Genomic DNA, 19,256 nt, shown 5'->3' on the forward strand with positions numbered 1-19,256 from the left:
ACTAGTCAACAAAACACAAAATAACCCTATTAAAAAATGGAATACATAACTGAATAGAGAATTCTCAATAGAGGAATCCAAAATGGCTGAAAGACACTTAACAAAGTGTTCAACATCATTAGCCATCAGGGAAATGCAAATCAAAACAACCCTGACATACCATCTTACTCCTGCCAGAATGGTTAAAATTAGAAACACCAATCACAGCTTATGCAGGAGAGGATGTGGAGAAAGGAGAACACTCCTACACTGCTGGTGGGAGTGCAAACTGGTACAGCCATTTTGGAGATCAGTATGGTGGTTCCTCAGGAAAATGGGCATCAGTCTACCACAGGACCCAGCAATCCCCCTCTTAGTAATATACCCAAATGATCCACATTCATGCAACAAAGACATCTATTCAACTATGTTCATAGCAGTATGAACATAGCAGTATGCTATTTGTAATAGCAAGAACCTGGAAGCAACCTAGATGCCCCTCAACTGATGAATGAGTAAAGATGTGGTATATTTACTCAATGGCAAAAAATAATGGAATCTTGAAATTCACAGGCAAATGAATGGAACTTGAAGAAACCATCCTGAATGAGGTAACCCAGTCACAAAAAGAGGAACATGGTATGTACTCACTCATATATGGATTTTAGACATGGAGCAAAGGATCAGCAACCTACAATTCACTGGGATACAAGGAGAAACCTAAGAGATTCATACAAGTTCCCACACAGAAGGAGAAAGGGCAAGATCTCCTAAGCATATTGGGAGCTGGAGAGGGGGCAGTGAGTGGAAAGGGAATTAGGAGAAAGAGAAGAGGAGGAAAGGAGAACATGTGGGACCAGGAAGATTGAGTCAGGGAAAGAATAGAGGAAAGCAAAAAAAAGAAAATACCATAATAGAGGGAGCCATTATAGGTTTGAAGAGACAACTGACTCTAGAGAAATGTCCAGAGACCTATAAGGATGACCCCAACTAACAATCTGAGCAACAGTGGAGAGGCTACATTAAATGCCCTTCCCTGATAATGAGATTGATAACTAACTTATATGCCATCCTAGAACCTTCATGTAGTAGCTGTTGGAAACAGAAGCAGACACCCACAGCTGAACACTGAGCTGAACTCCTAGAATCCAGTTGCAGAGAGAGAGGAGTGATAAGAAAAGGAGTCAAGACCAGGCTACAGAAACCCACAGAAACAGCTGACCTGAACAAGGGGGAGCTCATGGACTCCATACTGATAGCTGGGAAACATGAGTCTCAGTTAGAAGGACTGAGCAATCTAAGGGGCCTCTGACAGTAGAACCAGGATATATCCCTGGTTCATGAAAGGACTTTGGGAGCACATTCCCCATGGAGGGATCTCCTTAGCTTAGAGGCAGGAGAGAGGGCCTAGACCCTACTCCAAATGACTTGACAGATTTTGATGATCCCTCCTGGAAGGCATCACCCTCCCTGTGGAGTGGGTAGGGAATAGGATGAAAGGGGGGAGGGAAAGGGAACTGGGATTGATATGTAAAATAAGAAAAAATAATAAATTTTAAAAAGGAAAAAGGAAAAAAAAGAAAGATGAGCAAGCACACACCTTTAATCCCAGCCCTTGGTGGAGGGGGACACAGTCAAATGGATCACTCTGATTTTGAGGCCAGCCTGGTCTACATAGTGAGTTTTAGGATACCCAGGACTATGTAGAGAGACCCTGTCTCAAAACAAAACAAAGAAACTGAGAAGTGAGCAACTCTAAGTTGGTTTAAATAGTTCAGAAGCCCCCCACCACACACACACACACACACACACACACACACGCACACGCACACGCACATAGCCCCACACAGGAATTTCATATAAGCTTTTTCACCAGATCCCCTTCTGAAGTATTCAGATTCTTTAAAATGATGACAAAGGTTATTAAGGCTTGGCTTTATACATAGTCGTGCAGCTCTCAGCTTCAACAGAGAAGCTCTTCATGCAAAGGACAGAAACTCACCTGTTCAAAGTGCGCAGAGTAATTGTCAGGGTCAACGGAGTGCCCTTCCATAAATGGAGTGTCCATAGCTCTCTCTGGACCCAACATGCCCACTCTACTAAAGAACTTACAGCAGCTGTGGTTTGCACAAGACCTGCAAGTGATCAAGACCATCAGCAGCAACCCAGCACAAATCCAGGAGAAGCTCACAAATTCCCACCCTGACTGAGAGCTATTGATAGCTGTCGGTTTCTAGGGGTGGGTCATTTTTAATTAATCTTTGTAGACACAGCTTCTTCCAGGAATTCTCTTTCACCCATCTATAATCAGAAGAGTGAAATGGATGCTTTTGGCTGCCCAAGGCTCTCTCTCCACGTACACAGTCTAGGGCCACCTGCCTGGGGAATGGTCCAGCCCACAGATAAGATGGATCTTCCCAAAGCCATTAACATAACTAAGATAATCCTCCATGGGGATGTTCATTGGCCCAAATTCCAAGTGATTGTAGATTCTCTCAAGTTGACAGCTAACACCAAAGGCCACTCCTGCTGTCCAGTTGGGGAAATGAGCTCAAACGACCTCAAACGCTGGATAAAACCTTCCTTGATTGTCTTCATTAATATCCATTTACCCAAACCCTTGTAATTTTTTTGATGGGAGAGGGAGATTAGGAGCTCTAGGAAATTCTGGCATCTGTGTCCCTCAGATGTTCTCTCATGGATCCAATCCACAGTTACTGCATATACCTTGAGAAAATGTAAATGCTCTTAGAAGCAAGGAGATAAAAAGTTTAATACAAACACTTCCAGTTCCCACTCTCTCTACTGATGTATTTGTTAATCATGTAACAGATCCCTGGTTAATCTTTCCAGCATAAAATTAAGAGTTTCCCTGTATGAAGTGAGTCTGAAATAGTGTTTTGTGTTCTTCTATAATCATGCTCTGCCAGACCCTTTTAAATTGTGACAGGTTAATGCATGGTATTACAATACTATAATGCATAGAATTACTAAACGGATAAGCATACTGTTGATAAACTTCTCCATAGGTGAATGAACACCTTTGGAGAAATGGAGAAACTTATCACTGTTAATGCGATGTTCCATAAGAAATGTTCTGTAGTTATTGCTTATGCTTGAAAATTATAGCCCACACTGCAATGAAATACTATGGAGAAATTTAATTTTCATAATTCCAAGAATTTCACTTAATTTTGTATTACAATATTAAAAAAAACATGAGTTAAGTTTTGGATTTGAGACTTTACCATTAATCATTCTTAGCCCTTAGGTTAGAAAAAAAAATATAGTGACCTTGAAGTTATTCCTGTATTTGTGCAAATATTTTCAATCAGATTGAGCTATATACCAAGACTGTGAGATTAGTCATGAGGGCAAGCAAATGAGATTTCCCCAGATTGACTGTCCTGCCTGAAAATATGCTAGGACAGTGATGGCACAGAGCTTGTGGGTGTAACCAACCAATGTCTGATTTAACTTAAGGCCCACTCTACAAGATAGAGCCCATACTTAGCACTGTTTGGATAACCAAGAACCAGAGACTAGATAGCCCAGGTACTTAGGGTAAAACTAAATACTACTGTTCAAATGAAGGAAGGAAGGAAGGAAGGAAGGAAGGAAGGAAGGAAGGAAGGAAGGAAGGAAAAGAAGCATAATAAAATGACCGACCCCTAAAGATATTCTGCTATATTTATAGATCAGTGCCTTACTTAGCCATCACCAGAGAAGCTTCTTCTGTCAGGAGATGGGAACAAATACAGAGACTCACAACCAGACATTATGCACAGAGAGAGAGAGAGAGAGAGAGAGAGAGAGAGACAGAGACAGAGACAGAGACAGAGACAGAGACAGAGACAGAGACAGAGAGAGCTTGGAACATAGCTTTAAATGGGACGTCTCTATCAGATCCTACCCCTCAGAGCTCAGGGAACCCAAGGGAAGAGGAAGCAGAGAGAGTATAAGAACCAAATGGTATGGAGGACACCAGGAGAACAAGGACCTCTAAATCAACTAAGCAAAACTCATATGAACTCACAGAGAATGAAGCAGTAAGCACAGGGCCTACACTGCCTGCATCAGGTCCTCTGTGTATATATTATAGCTTTCAACTTAGTCTTATTATGGAACCCCGAGTGTGTGAGGGAGGGAGGAGGTGTCTCTGATTGTTGTCATTTCTTGTGGATTTTTTCCTTCCGTTGTTTTGTCACGTCCAACTTTGAAATGATGATTTTTTTTGTTTTATTTTATTATACTTTATTTTGTCATGTTTGGTTATCTCTTAGAAGCCTGTTATTTTCCAATGAGAGACAGAAAAGGAGTAGATGGGGAGGATAAACTGTAATAAGATATATTTTATAAGAAAATAATCTATTTTCAATAAAAGGGGAGAAAATGTAGTTTAAAAAAAAAGATTTTAGCAGATTGAAATGTGCTAAAGCTCCATGTTCATACCTATGAACAAATAAGGAAACAAAATATCTGAAGTTTTCACTTTTTAAAAAAGCAACATACACCAAAAATGCTCCCCTTTTACCCCTTAACCCTCTAAATCGTTTCTAACCTGTCCCAAGTTCAAATTTCTATGCCATAGGCAGAGATCAGGTTTCTACCATCAGGAGATTGCACTTTTGAGGAGTAGGAAGACAAAAGTTCATTGTTACTCTGGAATAGAGCAATGATGAAGAATTAATGAAAAGAAAATATGGGCCACTCAGGGTAGGACAGTGCCCCCATCAGTTTTTAGCATGGATCTCACGGAAGAAAAATCTTCATTGGTTTGAAAATTACTTCTTCAAACACAAAAGCCAGCCTCATTAGCCAAATTCAACAATGCTCCCTTTGTAAATGCACAAAGGCATGTCTGTAGACACTTAATGGTTCATCTCAAGATGAACTTGAGAAAGCAAGCATCGATGTGAAAATGTCCTTCCTTAAATGTATGGTAAGCAGGGGTGTTGGTTAAAATCAAGAGTCTAACAGGTCATTGTACTCAGGAACAGACTCAGCTTTTTTCCTTTGAAACATCCTTGTCATATTGATCCTAAAAGATGTTACAGTTGGAGCAGAAATTTTAAAAGTCAAGGACATTTAATTGGTCACAAAAAAAGTCTAGTGTGATGGTAAGCACTTATGATATGAGTGCTGGGAAGGCAGAGATGGACAGATCACTTACAAATTGGTCACAGAGTTAAGGTTAAAGCTCAATCACAGAGCACTCAACTAGCATGCACAAGGCCCTAGGTTTGGTACCCAGCACTAGAAGAAAACAAAAATCAAAAAGTTGGCCACAGTCAAATTAGTGCAGTCAAGAACCAGAGGTCTCAAATGCAGTGTCCAGGTTGTCCTTAGTATTGGGTCACCAAGATTCCGCCATGTTCCACAATGATTGGGTGTGCCATGTATGGAACAAACCTTCAGGATTATGTCTCACACAGCAGTCTAGACAATGTCCTCTGTGTGCTACTGAGGTTTCTCTCTCCCATCAGCTCTTCCTGCATCCATGATAGTATCTTTTTCCTTCACATTTCCAAAGTTTGGTAAGTCAGTAGTTTCCTCCTCATTCCATGAGTCTGAATTCTCTAGCTTCTTACAAAGATGAAGGATAAGACTCCAAGCACTTTCACTATGATTTTAATAAATCAGGCTCACAAAGAACACTACTTCTTCTGAAATTGCGAGCATGTGCTTGATTGTTTAAATAAATATTCCCTGCCAAAGCAGTTGGTCCCCAGTAGACTTAATTAGAGCCACAGAGGATCAAAGGGGACACTTGGATCTTCAAGTGACTTCAGAAGCAGTCTTTGGAACTTGGGGCAGGAGGAGAGGCACTGCAAAACCCGTGGTCAGCTAGATGTGGTGACACACATCCATTGTCTCAGCTTTGGGAGGCTGAAGCAGGAGGACCATGAGCTTGAAGCCAGCCTGAGCTAAATAAAGAGACCCTATATAAAACAAGAGGGAGAGAAAGATGAAAACAGAAAGGAACGGAGGAAAGGGGAAGAAGGAAAGCAAGCAAGCAAGGGAGGAAGGAGCTAAAGAAGGAAGAAAACAAGGGAAGACAAAAAAAAATTAAAAAGAAAGGAAATCATTATCAGGGATCAAGCCTAAGCATTCAAGAACAATTTGGAGCCGGGTGGTGGTGGTGCATGTCTTTAATCCCAGCACTCAGGAGGCAGAGACAGGTAGATCTCTATGAGTTTGAGGCCAGCCTAGTCTATAAGAGCTAGTTCCAGGGCAGCTAGGGCTACACAGAGGAAACCCTGTCCTAAAAAACTAAAATAAAATAATCAAGAACAATTTGACAAATATAACAAGACCATATCTCGATAGACAGATGGAGGGCTGGAGCGATGGCTCAGTGGTTAAGAGCACCAGCTGCTCTTCCATGGGATCTGAGTTCAAGTCAGTACCTACATGGTGTCTCACAACCATTTATAACTGCACTTTCAGGGGATCTGATGCCTTTTCTGACCTCCAGGGGCACCAGGTATACATGTGGTATACAAACATGCAGGTGAAATATTCATATACATAAAAATAAATCCTTTAAAAAGGTAGCTTAAAAGCCTTTGTGTCTAGGGTTACCTGATAAATCCACAGGTGATTATATTACAAGTGATTTTATAATTTAAAGCAGTCAAGAGACAGAAGATGTGTAACTGATTGATTAACAGCCATAATTTAAGACTGTGTGCTTAAGGATTTAGCAACAAAACAAAGCTCCAAGTTCAAATCTTGGTTCTGTGACTGACCAGTGTTTAAACCACTGACCATTATGAACAAGTGGAGAATTCTAGGTGCTCTAACTTTTCCAAGATGGTCTTCACCTGGTAGTCAATGGTAACCCCTGGAAAAGCCCTCTATATAGTCTTTGCAGGAACTGAGGATTTTTCTATGAATCTGTAAGTAGCATCCTTTGATCAGGTAAGAACATCTGGCTCCCAGATGATGGATGTCACTGACCCCAGACTAGATGCCAGAAGACCACAGTCATTACAAGTAAGATGACAATCTCCAAGGGAAGTAGTCAGATGAAGACCTGAAGTGATGACCAGACTGTCTGTGGACAGTAGATGACAAACTCTGACACATGGTGGGGAGGTACCTCAGGTGATTGCTTGCCTAGCGTGCACAATGCCCTGGGTTCAGTCTCCAACACTGAATAAACTCAGTATGGTGGCACATGCCTGTAATCTCAGCAAAAGGATTTGGAGTACAAGGTCATCCTCAGCTACATAATGTAAGAATCACAAATAAGTAGGAGGCGCTTGGCTGCCATCTTTGCTAGCTGGTATCTGGTGTTTGCTTGGCTAGGCTCTCAGTTCATCCTAGAGTTGAAAAGTTATTAGCAGTCCACAAAAGGACTGAGCCCAAATATCAGAAGGGAGAGAATCTGGAGTCCCAGGCTATACATTAGAGCAGGCTTTGCACCCTGAATCAGTAAGGTGAGGATGGAGGGAGCAATACTTGGAAGATTGTACCTCGCTGAAAAACTCCACCAATGAAGAAGAATTTGGGGCATGGAGATGTGTTTAGGGTTGTGAACAAAGATTTATGAATAGAAGCTGTGTCTGGCTATAGAGAGAGACCCTGTCTGAAAAAATACTAATAATAATAAGTAAAGAGGCGTTCCAGGCTCTGGTAAACACAGCTAAGTTTGTCTTAGCAGACTCCTGTGGGTTCTCATGAAGCCCCTCTCTGAGGAGTACACACAAGATTCTGTTGTCCTTTCCCTAGTAAACCTCTCAATTTTATACAGTTAAAACTTTTTACAATGTCTTAAATTTTCTTGCACCTAAAGCATCTTATGATAGTCCTCTGAATGATGGGTAAGAATAGGCTGTGTCTCTTCAGGAAGGGGACCACCCCAGACTGCCTAAGGGCAGGCTGAGGGCTGGAAACTCTAGACCAGGACTTAGAAACTCAACCCTCTGTTTTTGCTTACTTGCCTGTTAAAAATAATCTTTGGCAACTTGCTCACTCTACCTGTGCTTGACTGTGAGTTCTCCTTCAGGAACACAAAGAGTAAGCCAGAGGGACTTCTGCCACAGTTGGGAATCTAACAAGGCTTCATATGATTTACAAATGTTTATTAACAAAGAAAGTGTATGTTCGTTTTTTTTTATTTTTGTTTTACATTAAAGCTGGCAGAGTCAGAAGCACTCTCCCTTGCTCCAGGGTGGTTATCATGAGCAGAGGTTCCCAGTATGTGCACTTATAACACGTTGTGAAACACAAAGAAGGCAAAACTCTTCCCAGCTCCATGTCTGCATGTTGCCTTTAATATTTCACTCCTCGAGAGATCTTAAGTGCCCTGAGGGCCAGAAGGCAAGATGGTTTAGAGGGTCAAGGTGCTCACCTCCAAAGCTGAAATGGCCAGGTTTCAATCCCTAGGCTACACATGGTGAAAAGAGAGAAACTCTTACAAGTTGTCCTCTGATCTCCACACATGTACTATGAGATGTGCTGAGGCACACACACACACACACACACACACACACACACACACACACACACACACATTAAATTTTTTAAAGGTAATTTAAAATTTATTTTATTTATGTAGACATGTTTACACATGGCACATACATACATGGAGGAGTCCACAAGGCCAAAGAGGGCATTGCATCCCCTGGAACTTCTTTTCCGGGTGGGAGTTCCCATCTAGGTGGTAGGAAATGAATCTAGGTCTTCTGCAAGAACAGCAAGCACTCTTAACTATGGAGCCATTTCATATGCCCCCTAAAACAATTTTTTAGAGTATTGCATATTGTATTGAAAGACCTTCAGAGGGCGTGGACCCTCATGCCCCAACTTAGGAAAGGCGCACCCCCAAAATCACTCACGAGAAGCGGTCTTGATGCAAAAGCATGAGGTCTTTTATATTCCAGTGCACTGTGGTCCGCAGCCATACTCCACGTGGGGTAGAGGACTGGGAACCCTGGGTACAGGGTTTAGACAGCTTTTATAGGGTTACAACAAAGCCCATGCATTATCATCTCATAGCACCCAGTGCAGACCAATCAATTTGTACTATCCAAGTCCATACTTAGCCCAGGAAGTCTGCTTTCACTGGGGCTTCTGGGTGGTGTGACAAGGCTCATTTCCTGTGTTCACTCACTCACAGGTGCTGTTGTAAACAGTCAAGAATTTGACCTTTTGGGTACAAATGATCCACATCCATGCAACAAAGACATCTGTTCAATTATGTTCATAGCAGCACTATTTATAATAGCAAGAACCTGGAAGCAACCTAGATGCCCCTCAATTGAAGAATGGTTAATGAAGATGTGGCATATCTACACAATGGAATACTACTCTGCAGAAAAAAATAATGGTATCTTGAAATTCGCAGGCAAGTGGATGGCACTTGAAGAAACCATCCTGAAAGAGGAAACCCAGTCACAAAAAGAGGAACACAGTATGTACTCACTCATATATGGATTTTAGAAATAGAGCAAAGGATCACCAGCCTATAATTCACATCACCAGAGGAACTAGGATACAAGATGTGTTCTAAGAGATTCATATAAAGTCCCTCACAGAACTGGGAAGGGACAAGTCCCCCCAGAGCTCAGAGGAAGTGGAGGGGGCAGCGAATGGAGAGAGAAGTAGGAGAAATGAGGAGGAGGAAAAGAAAACATGTGCGACCAAGAATAATTGAGCCTGGTTAGGAATAGCAAATAGGAAAGAGAGAGAGAGACAGAGACAGAGAGAGAGAACATAAAAGAGGGAGCCAATATTGGTTTGAAGATAAAATTGAACACAAAGAAAGCTCTAGAGAACTACAAGACTGCTGCCAACTAACAATTTGAGCTTCCATGGAAAGGCTACCATAAATGCCCTTCCCAGAGAGTGAGATCAACAACTAACTTATCCATGGAGCCCTCAACTAATGTCTGTTGGAAACAGGAGCAAACACCCATACATAAACACTGAGTCGAACTAGAACCCAGATGCAGATGGAGAGGACAAGACCATGCAGCAGAAACACATAGAGACAGCTTACCTGAATAAGGAGGAGCTAGCGGGCCACCAAACTGATAGCTGGGAAGCCAGCATGGGACTGACTCAGGCCACCCTGAATATGGGTCTCAGCCAGAAGGACTGAGCAGTCTAAGGGACCTCAGACAATGGAACCAGGATGTATCCCTGGTGCACAAAAGGACCTTGCTAACACATCCCCCATGGAGGGATAACTGCCTTAACCTGGAGACAGGAGAGAAGCCCTATTCCCTACTTCACATGACCTGTCAGATCTACATGACCCCAACTGGATGGCATTCCCCTACATATGGAATTGGGGTGGGGGGATGGGAGGGGAGGGCGGTTAGGGTGCATGTGAGAGGGCAGAGAGGGTAAAAGTGAGGGAAGGGGGAAAGAGGGAAGAAGAAAGGGAGGGAGGGAAGAAGGGAGGGAGGGAAGAAGGGAGGGAGGGAAGGAGGGAAGGAGAGGGAAGGAGGGAGGGAGAGGGAATTGGGATCAACATGTAAAATAATAAATTAAATTTAAAAAATGCTTTGACTCCAAAATTTAAGTTCAAGGACAAGTTACTAGGGAAAAGGATTTCTATTTTTGTTTCCACAGAAAATGAAAAGCTGTGGATTCCTTCCAGACTAATGTGGTTTGATCACGCCAGACCGCCTGAAACAGAGTACCAGGTGATCCTACATTCAAAACAGCTGGACAAAGCAGCCTTACAGACTACAGCCAGGATTTCTACATCTTCTTAGAATCCCCCATGACAGCTCCCCTTACCAGCAGGAAGTAGTTTGGAAAGAACGATGCCCAAATTCCCAAAGATTGTCTATAAATGCTTATTTTCATTTAAATGGCCTTGGTTATAAGAAAAAAAAAAAGATAAAAAGATGTGACCTTTTGCCTATTCACTGCTAGGGGGCAGAGTCTAGGGAGAGTTAGGCTAAAATTTTTCATCCTTACAGTATCTTCTAGAACATCTCACACTATTGACATGTAATATACATTCATATGTGAAAATTATAGCTGGTGTATACATTTTTTGTCTGCACTATTTACAGTTTGTCATATTGTTGTCAATAGAAGACTCATTTCCTTACACTTTGGTAGTTACTGAGCCCCCACCCCACTCCCACTCATGCATTTAATAGCAACAACAACATAAACAGCCTATCCTTGGAATCTAACTTCTTAGACTAACTTCCAAAAGGGTGGATTTCTGAGTGATGATGTGAGCCTGGATTAAGAAACACCTGGGAGGTTAGTGAAAAGCACCCCTGGGTCTGTCTTGATGGCTTTTCCGGAGACAGTTGGATTTTTGAAGGCTCTGACTTAACAAATGAATTCACTTGTTATGGAGCTGATAACAGTAGCAGGTGAGGCCAGTTTAGAGGAAGTAGGTCACTGAAGATGTGTCCTTAGGAGCTGTTGCTCACCCCAACCCCTCCCTGTATCCACACTTGTCTCTGCCTTTTGTCTGCCAAGAAGTTAAAGACAGCCTCTGCCATGTGTTCTCACTGCCAATCTAGCAGGAAGAAGGATGTACAGGTAACCATAGCAGGCCCCACAGCATGATGGCTGTACACTAGAGACGGGAATCTTGGGTCCATAGCTTAGGTTGTTCCCACCAGATGTGGGTATGCAAGTCTTCCTCTTTTCACCCAGGATACCTAAGCCCCCTGGGGTCACTTCCTCCACATATATGACTTGCTCTTTGAGAGAAATCCAGGGCTAGCATGGGATAAAGACCCTTTTTTTTTTTTTTTTACTTGGGGATAGCAGGATTCACCTTTGGCAGTAATCAAAGGACAGAAACATGAGCTGCTATTGATTGATCTCTTCTTTTTTATCATTTAATTTATTATTATACATGTCGATCCCAGTTCCCTCTCCCTCCCTCCTTTCTTCCCTCCCTTCCTCCCTTTTAGCCTCTCTGCCTCCTCACATGCACCCTGACCACCCTCCCATCCCATCCCCCCACCCCAATTCCACATATAGGGCAATGCCATCCAGGTGGGGTCATGTAGATCTGACAGGTCATTTGAAGTAGGAACTAGGACTTCTCTCCTGTCTCTAAGTTAAGACAGTATCCCTCCATGGGGGATGTGTTTGCAAGGTCCTTTTGTGCACCAGGGATACATCCTGGAAAACTGATTCCAAAGAAACTAACTATTTGAGCATCCATGGAAAGGCTACCATAAATGCCCTTCCCAGAGAGTGAGATCAACAACTAACTTATCCATGGAGCCCTCATCTAGTACCTGTTGGAAACAGAAGCAAACACTCATACCTAAACACTGAGTCGAACTAGAACCCAGATGCAGATGGAGAGGACAAGACCAGGTTGCAGAAACACATAGAGACAGCTGACCTGAACAAGGAGGAGCTAACGGGCCACCAGACTGATAGCTGGAAATCCATCATGGGACTGACTCAGGCCACCCTGAATATGGGTCTCAGCCAGAAGGACTGAGCAGTCTAAGGGACCTCAGACAGTGGGTAAAGACCCTTCTAAAGAAAGAAAAAACATCAGATAAAGGATGCTGTATGGGTGCAGGAAGTGGTTTTACTAACCGATGATAAAGAACTGGGATCTGGGATATTGAAGGGATCCAGCTCCTGTGAAGGAAGCTGGAGGTAGACAGGTCATGAAACTGCCAGTCAGAACTGACAAGTGCTAGGCCTAGACTTGTCTCCTGAGGTAAGGCACACCCACCATGTAACTTTACAATAAATGATCGTACAGTGAACTTGATTTTTAATTGCTCATCTTCAACTTGAAACAATATTCTAACCTTGAGAAAAATAGGCATATACGCATGTCAGCACACACATGCACATGTAAATAGGTGACATTTGTTCCCATGAGTCCCTTCCCCAAACCATGCTTGAGTCATATCAGACTCAGTCTTGTGCACGCCCAGTGCAGACAACCATAACTTTTGTGAGCTCCTTCTCCATATCTTCTGGTACTTATATTTGTTCTGCCCCCCTTTCTTCAATGTTTCCTGTGCCTTAGCTGAATGGTCTAGATGTCTTGTTTAGGGCTTTCTCTCAACTCTCACTTATACACTCAGCACTCTGAGCAGTCATGAGTCTGCATTCATCACAGCTCACTGAAAAAAGAGGTTTGTCTGGGTTAAAATTGTGTAGTATTTATCTATGTATATAAACATAAATGTTTAGAAAGCAATTTAGTGTCACATCTCTTTAACTGAGCAATTGTTATATTTCCCCCTAGTGCCTAAGACCTCCTCAGTCATGGGTTTCTGACTGAGTTTACAGTACCAGGAATGAAGCGCATTCTGCAGAGCAGGTTTCAAGTCCAAGCACAGAGTGGCTAGTTACCAGTGGGTGCATCTTACCTGTGGGTTGGCATTGTCATTTGTAGATTCATGGCTAAATGAGATCGCAGATGTTTTTCTCAGCAACTGACAAAATGCCTTTGGGCACTGTGAAAACTGCATTTCAAAGCCAACCTCAGATGCATAGTAAGAGTCTGTCTCAAAACAAAAATAATTAAAGCACAACAAAAAATAAAAAGAAATGATTTGCTAGCATATAATATCTGACATATTTTCAACATCTCCAGACCTGACCCTTGACAGAATAAGAAAATGGGAGTTTAGCAAGATTAGGGAAACTGACCTTCCTCCCACAGTCAATACTATTTTGACTCTACTCAAGGTTCCAACCATACAAGGAAAGGATAGAAAGCCAAGACTTGTTGCTTAATAAATGCAAAATAGCTAATTCAACCTTCACTGAACTTGAAGCATGTACTATTTTTAGTCTCATTTCCTATGTCAGCCAAACTGGTTTAACCTGTTCACAATCCATTTGGTCCAAAAGTCAAAACTGTTTTATTTCTGACAAGCATTTGAATACTCAGATATCTGTCCAAATATTCGCCATGAAGCACATGAAGAAGTTGTCCAAGAAGACAAAGCAGGGAAAATCAGGACTCCCTGAAAATAAATTTAGTAACTGAGGACAATGTCTAGTGTTGCATAAATGCATGTGTACACACACACACACACACACACACACACACACAAGGCTGGAGAAATGGTTAGGAACACTCACTGTTTCCAAAGCACCAGAGTTTGGTTTCTAGAACCCAGAAGGTGTCTCACAACTATCCATCCCTAACTCCAGTTTACAGAATATGATGCCTATTTCTGACTGACCTTCACAGGCACCAGGCTCACACATGGCACACATACATACTTTCAGGCAAACCACTCATAGTCATAAAATAAACAAATAAAATAGGGTGAAATGTTAAATAAACAGCAAAAGAAAAAAGTATTTTCAGGAGATACAAGACAGAATAAACCAGTGAAACCAAGAACATATGAATACATCAAGCTAGCCATGTGTTAGTAATTGCTAGAGCTGGAGGAAGAATACGTCAGTGAATCTTTCCAGCCCCTTCCGTAGCTTTTATGTTTAAAAATTTCCATACTGAGAAGAAAATAGAGAAAAATGATCCAAGAGAAGAAAACAAAGCCAGTTTGTTTTTGTTGAATGCTGCCTTTAAACAACTTAAACAAAAACATGGAAACATACTTTCTATGCATATAAAATCCCAAAGCATTATGGTACGGCAGCTTCCTGTTAAGAATTCAATAAAGAATGCTGAGTTACTATCAGAAGGATCTCCCATTATCCTGAAACTCGTGACTTTCAACAAAATGGATAAGTTCAGTAATTCTCCTTCGGGAAGAAAAACAGAGCTTTTAATCAAATAGGAGAGAACATTGGGAAAATTTAAAGTGTGTTGGTTTAAACACATCTACACATGCAAACACATATCCATCCAGAAAAACAAAACACAAAATCTATTCCATGCACAGTTCTGCCTACTCCAGAGGTTAAGACTCCATACTAGGAAGCTCAAGAACTGCCTGGGTTACAGAGGGAATTCAAGGGGCAGCCTGGACAACTGTAATGAGACCATGTTTCAGAGGAAAATAAGTAAAGGAACATACACACACACATACACACAAATAGATTATGAATCTCCCAAATTTATGTAAAACCCCCTAATTAACTCTGTTAGACATATGGCCTTCATGAAAGCTGGGCTCTTGTATAGCAGGGAATTCCTGTCTGTGCAGAAAGATGTGCTAGTGGGCTTTTCTGCCTTTCTTTGCCACATTATGTAAAAATACAGAAGACAGGAAACTAGAAGAAGGCTTATGGGAAGCCAAGTCAGCCAGCATGTTCATCTCTGGCTTATCTGCCTCCCAAACTATGAGAAAATCCATTTCCTCTGTTTGAGCTACTTGGTAGATAGGGTTTTATTACAGAATCTAGACTAGACTAATAACAATAAGTACATTAAAAACTTTTCATCCACCCGTTTTCCTGCAGATGTTGTTTTTCTTTACTGCCAAATACTCTTGTGTGTAGGTATCACTTCTTCATTATCCATTCTTCTTTTGAAGGACTTCTAGGATGGTTTCATTCCCTTGCTAATTCCCTTGTGAATAGAGCAGCAGTCAGCATGGGTGTGCAAAGTGTCATAGTGGTAGGAAATGGCGACTTCTCGGTCGTAGCCTATAAAGTAGACCAAAAGAGAGTGGTAGTAAGTGATGAGGAAGGACAGGTGGACAAAGGACACAGGAGCCATAGAAAGAGGCTACAGGAGTATGGGAGGGTGGTGGGAAAGAAAAATGAATAAAATATGTCTATTTCAAAATGCCATAGGGATATGTAATACCTTGTCTAGTAATTTCTAAAAGCTACACATTTCTATCCAACCTGATTCATTTCATATATCTTTCCTCAAGCAAGTCTCTATTTTTTTAATTTCTTTATTGAATCTTTGGGAATTTTATATCATGTACCCCAATTCTGCTCACCTCCCAGTCCCTTCATAGCCTCACCCCACCCACAGCTGCCCCTCCAAAAGAAAATTTTTTAAAAACCAAACCAAACAAGCACACAAGCAAAAACAAAAAGAAAAACAAAAATACCAACAGAACAAAAACCAACAACAGAAAACGTCTTTACTCTCCCATCTTTCCCACCTCTCTGACCACTTCCATCGGTCCTCGTGGCATTGGGAGTCAGTGTGTCACACAGTACGCTGTTTTGTCCAATTAGCTTTACTTCAAGCAAGTCTCCTATCAGTTATCAACTCATTTCCTACCTCACTTACAAGCGGAGGGTAGGGTGGGAGTGGGATGGAGGTAGGGGGGTGGCAGAATAGGCAAAGGTAAGGGCATGAATGCATGTCTTGTGAAACTAAAGGTGGTTCCTCAACCTAGCCCCTCTTCTATCTATCAAAGATAGAGTTCCAGAGATAAAATGTAATGATCCAAACAGAGAGACTGGTATACACTGTCTTGGAAAACCAACTTAGATGTTCTATGTAACACTAAGTAGAGGTTATCATCTACTCAGTGAGCATGCTGAGCCTCAAGATAAACAAATTTTGTTATGTGGCCAGGGAGTATGAGCACCTGCTGCCAAGCTTTAAGAACAGTGTTCGATTCCTGGAACCCACAGAATAGAGGAGAGAGCCAATTCCTATCAGTTGTCCTTTGACTTCCATACATGAGCTGTGATATCCACTCATACACACACACACACACACACACACACACACACACAATAAATAAATAAATGTAAATTTTTTAAGTGTCAGCTTATTATTGTTGAGAAAGAATATAATGCGGAAAACTATGGTGTTTGAATTGGTCATCAAACATTTGCCATCGTGCAAATCTATATTGTCTCTAGGAACTACAGACCCAAACTATTCACTATGCACAGAAATCCGTGATACAATCTGAATCCTATTTTTATCTGTGAGTTAGTTTAATGGGTGAGAAACCACAAGAAGTCTCTGACCCCTTCGTGGAAGAACAGTTCCTTCCTGTCCCTAGTACTGTAGTGGCTTTGGATTGGGGCCACTGTTCTGAGTTCTCAGCCAGGCTCCTTGCTCTCACACACAGCTCCTCTTCCAGTAGCCAGGGCTTCTGGACACTTCCGTATGGTTCCTGACATCTGGAGTAAGACAGTGGCTTCAAGTTTTATCAAGACTTTGAGTATTTTCATTTAAATAATATTTCCCTTTGATATATCTCATTACTATAAATTTCCAATAACAATATTGTATCAATATAATTCATTCATATTATTAAAAAAATAAATCAGATGTAAACCAAAGGTGGTAGTACATGACTGTAATTTCATCACTTGGGAGGCTTAGACAGGATCATGTGTTTCAAGTCAGCCACGGCTGTATAGTGAGACCTTGTCTCGAACAAATAAATAGACAAGCACCAAAATAATAACAACAAATCATCCAGGATAGGAAAAAAATACTGATTCCATTTTCAAGACTGTTGAATGGTGAAGAAACTAAGATGTTGCTGCCTCCTGTGATGTATAGAGTCATATAGATGGGAGTGGGGGTGAGCATGGGGCTCAGTCAAAAGGGATTTGCCTGCAAACAGGAAGGCCTGTGTTCAATCCTCAGGACCCTTAGAACCCATGTAAAAGTTCTCTGACTTCCACACATGCACCTGTATACATATATCATACAAAACATATATAGTAATAATAATACAATTTAATCTTTAGAAAGGCATGTTAGTGGGCTTCTTCCACCATTAGAAAGGCACAATCAGATGGATCCTGTGACTAGCTAACCAGCCATCTTAGCCTACCTGGCAAGTTTCAGGCCAGTTTGTCCCAAGAAACAAACAACAACAAAACCAAGTTGGTTTAAAACAGGAATAATGGGTAAGGTTGTCCTTTGGATATTTATTTAAACATTTCATTTATTTTTTCCAGGAATTGGTGGCTCATGCCTTTAATCCCAGCACTTGAGAGACAGAGGCAGGCGGATCTCTGTGAGTTCGAGACCAGCCCGGTTTACAGATCGAGTTCCAGGACAGCCTCCAAAGCTACACAGAGAAACCCTGCCTCTAAAAACCAAAAAGAAAAACAAAACAAAAATGTATTTATATTTGAGAATTTCATAAATATGTACTGTATTTACATCATTTCCCCTCACCTTCCTCCCTTCACCTTCTTCCATGTCTCTTGCCTCACCCCCTCCTCAAATGATCTCTTATTCTTTAATTATTGTTACACACACAATGTATACATATACATTTATAAATACAACCTGCTAAGTCCACTTGGTGTTGCTCACATGTATGTATGTATGTTGTATGTATGTATGTATGTATGTGTTTAGGGCTGGCTGATTGAGACTGGATAACCTATGAAGGGCTCTTCCCTGGAGCTCCAGTCCACACTGGTTTATCAATTGACCTTGTCATTGTTCAGGCTTGTTTAGAAACTTCATGAATATATATTCTGTCATATGTAGGAAACACTGTGTTGTAGCAGATAATCCTAATCCTTTGGCCACCTTCAGCCAAATTCCCTGGGCCTTCGGGTTGTGTTATAGATGTATCAACCGGGGATGGGCACCCACAAGCAGTTCTCTGCATTTTGACTAGGTGTCTTTCTGCAGCGATCTCTGTCTCCTGCAAAAGAATTTTCTTTGATGAGGGGCAGGAGCTATATTATTTGACAAAAAAGAAAAAAGAAAAGAAAAAAAAAGGAAAAAGAAAAAGAAAAAACAATGAAACAAAACAAAAAAGAACTAGGTCATTTTCAGATGCTGTATTCTAAGAACTGCTTTAAATAACAGAAAACGTCTTGTCGATGTAAATGAAACTTTACATCATAAGATATTGCTGTTTTCTTGTAATCTTCGTGGAGTTGAGAATTAATCTAGGAATTTGCAACAGCTATGTGAGGCCTCTGCCACTGAGCTACATCCCTCACCCAAGATACTACTTTATTTCTCCAAATTGTCACCTGAATTAACAACACAGTTGTAGCTAAGACAGAATAATTATATATAACAAAACAATTATATCTATGTATCATATACATGATCCTAATTAAATTTGTTCATTCATTGCCTTCTATTATGCCCTTTATATGGCTTCTTAAATTTTTTTCTTTGTGTGTATCTATATTTGTTACATAGACAAAATAGATTTCCAAGAAATTTCTTTACCATTAAGGTACTTAATGAGAAAAAAAAAATATGACATTAACAGGAACATAAAAGCTACTTAAACTGAACATGATGACACAAGAGCACAGAGAATATAATTCTCAGTGCTTTAATCCTTGAAGTTTCTCCATTGAAAGACTGAAAGAAAAATGCAACAGACAATAGAACCTGTCGATTCCCTGGAAAAGATTCAAACAAAAAGTCTGAGGGAAACGCAGACCGCACCGAGATTTATGCTCAG

Source organism: Phodopus roborovskii, unplaced genomic scaffold, assembly GCF_943737965.1.
Source record: "Phodopus roborovskii unplaced genomic scaffold, PHOROB, whole genome shotgun sequence".
Taxonomy (NCBI): Eukaryota; Metazoa; Chordata; class Mammalia; order Rodentia; family Cricetidae; genus Phodopus; species Phodopus roborovskii.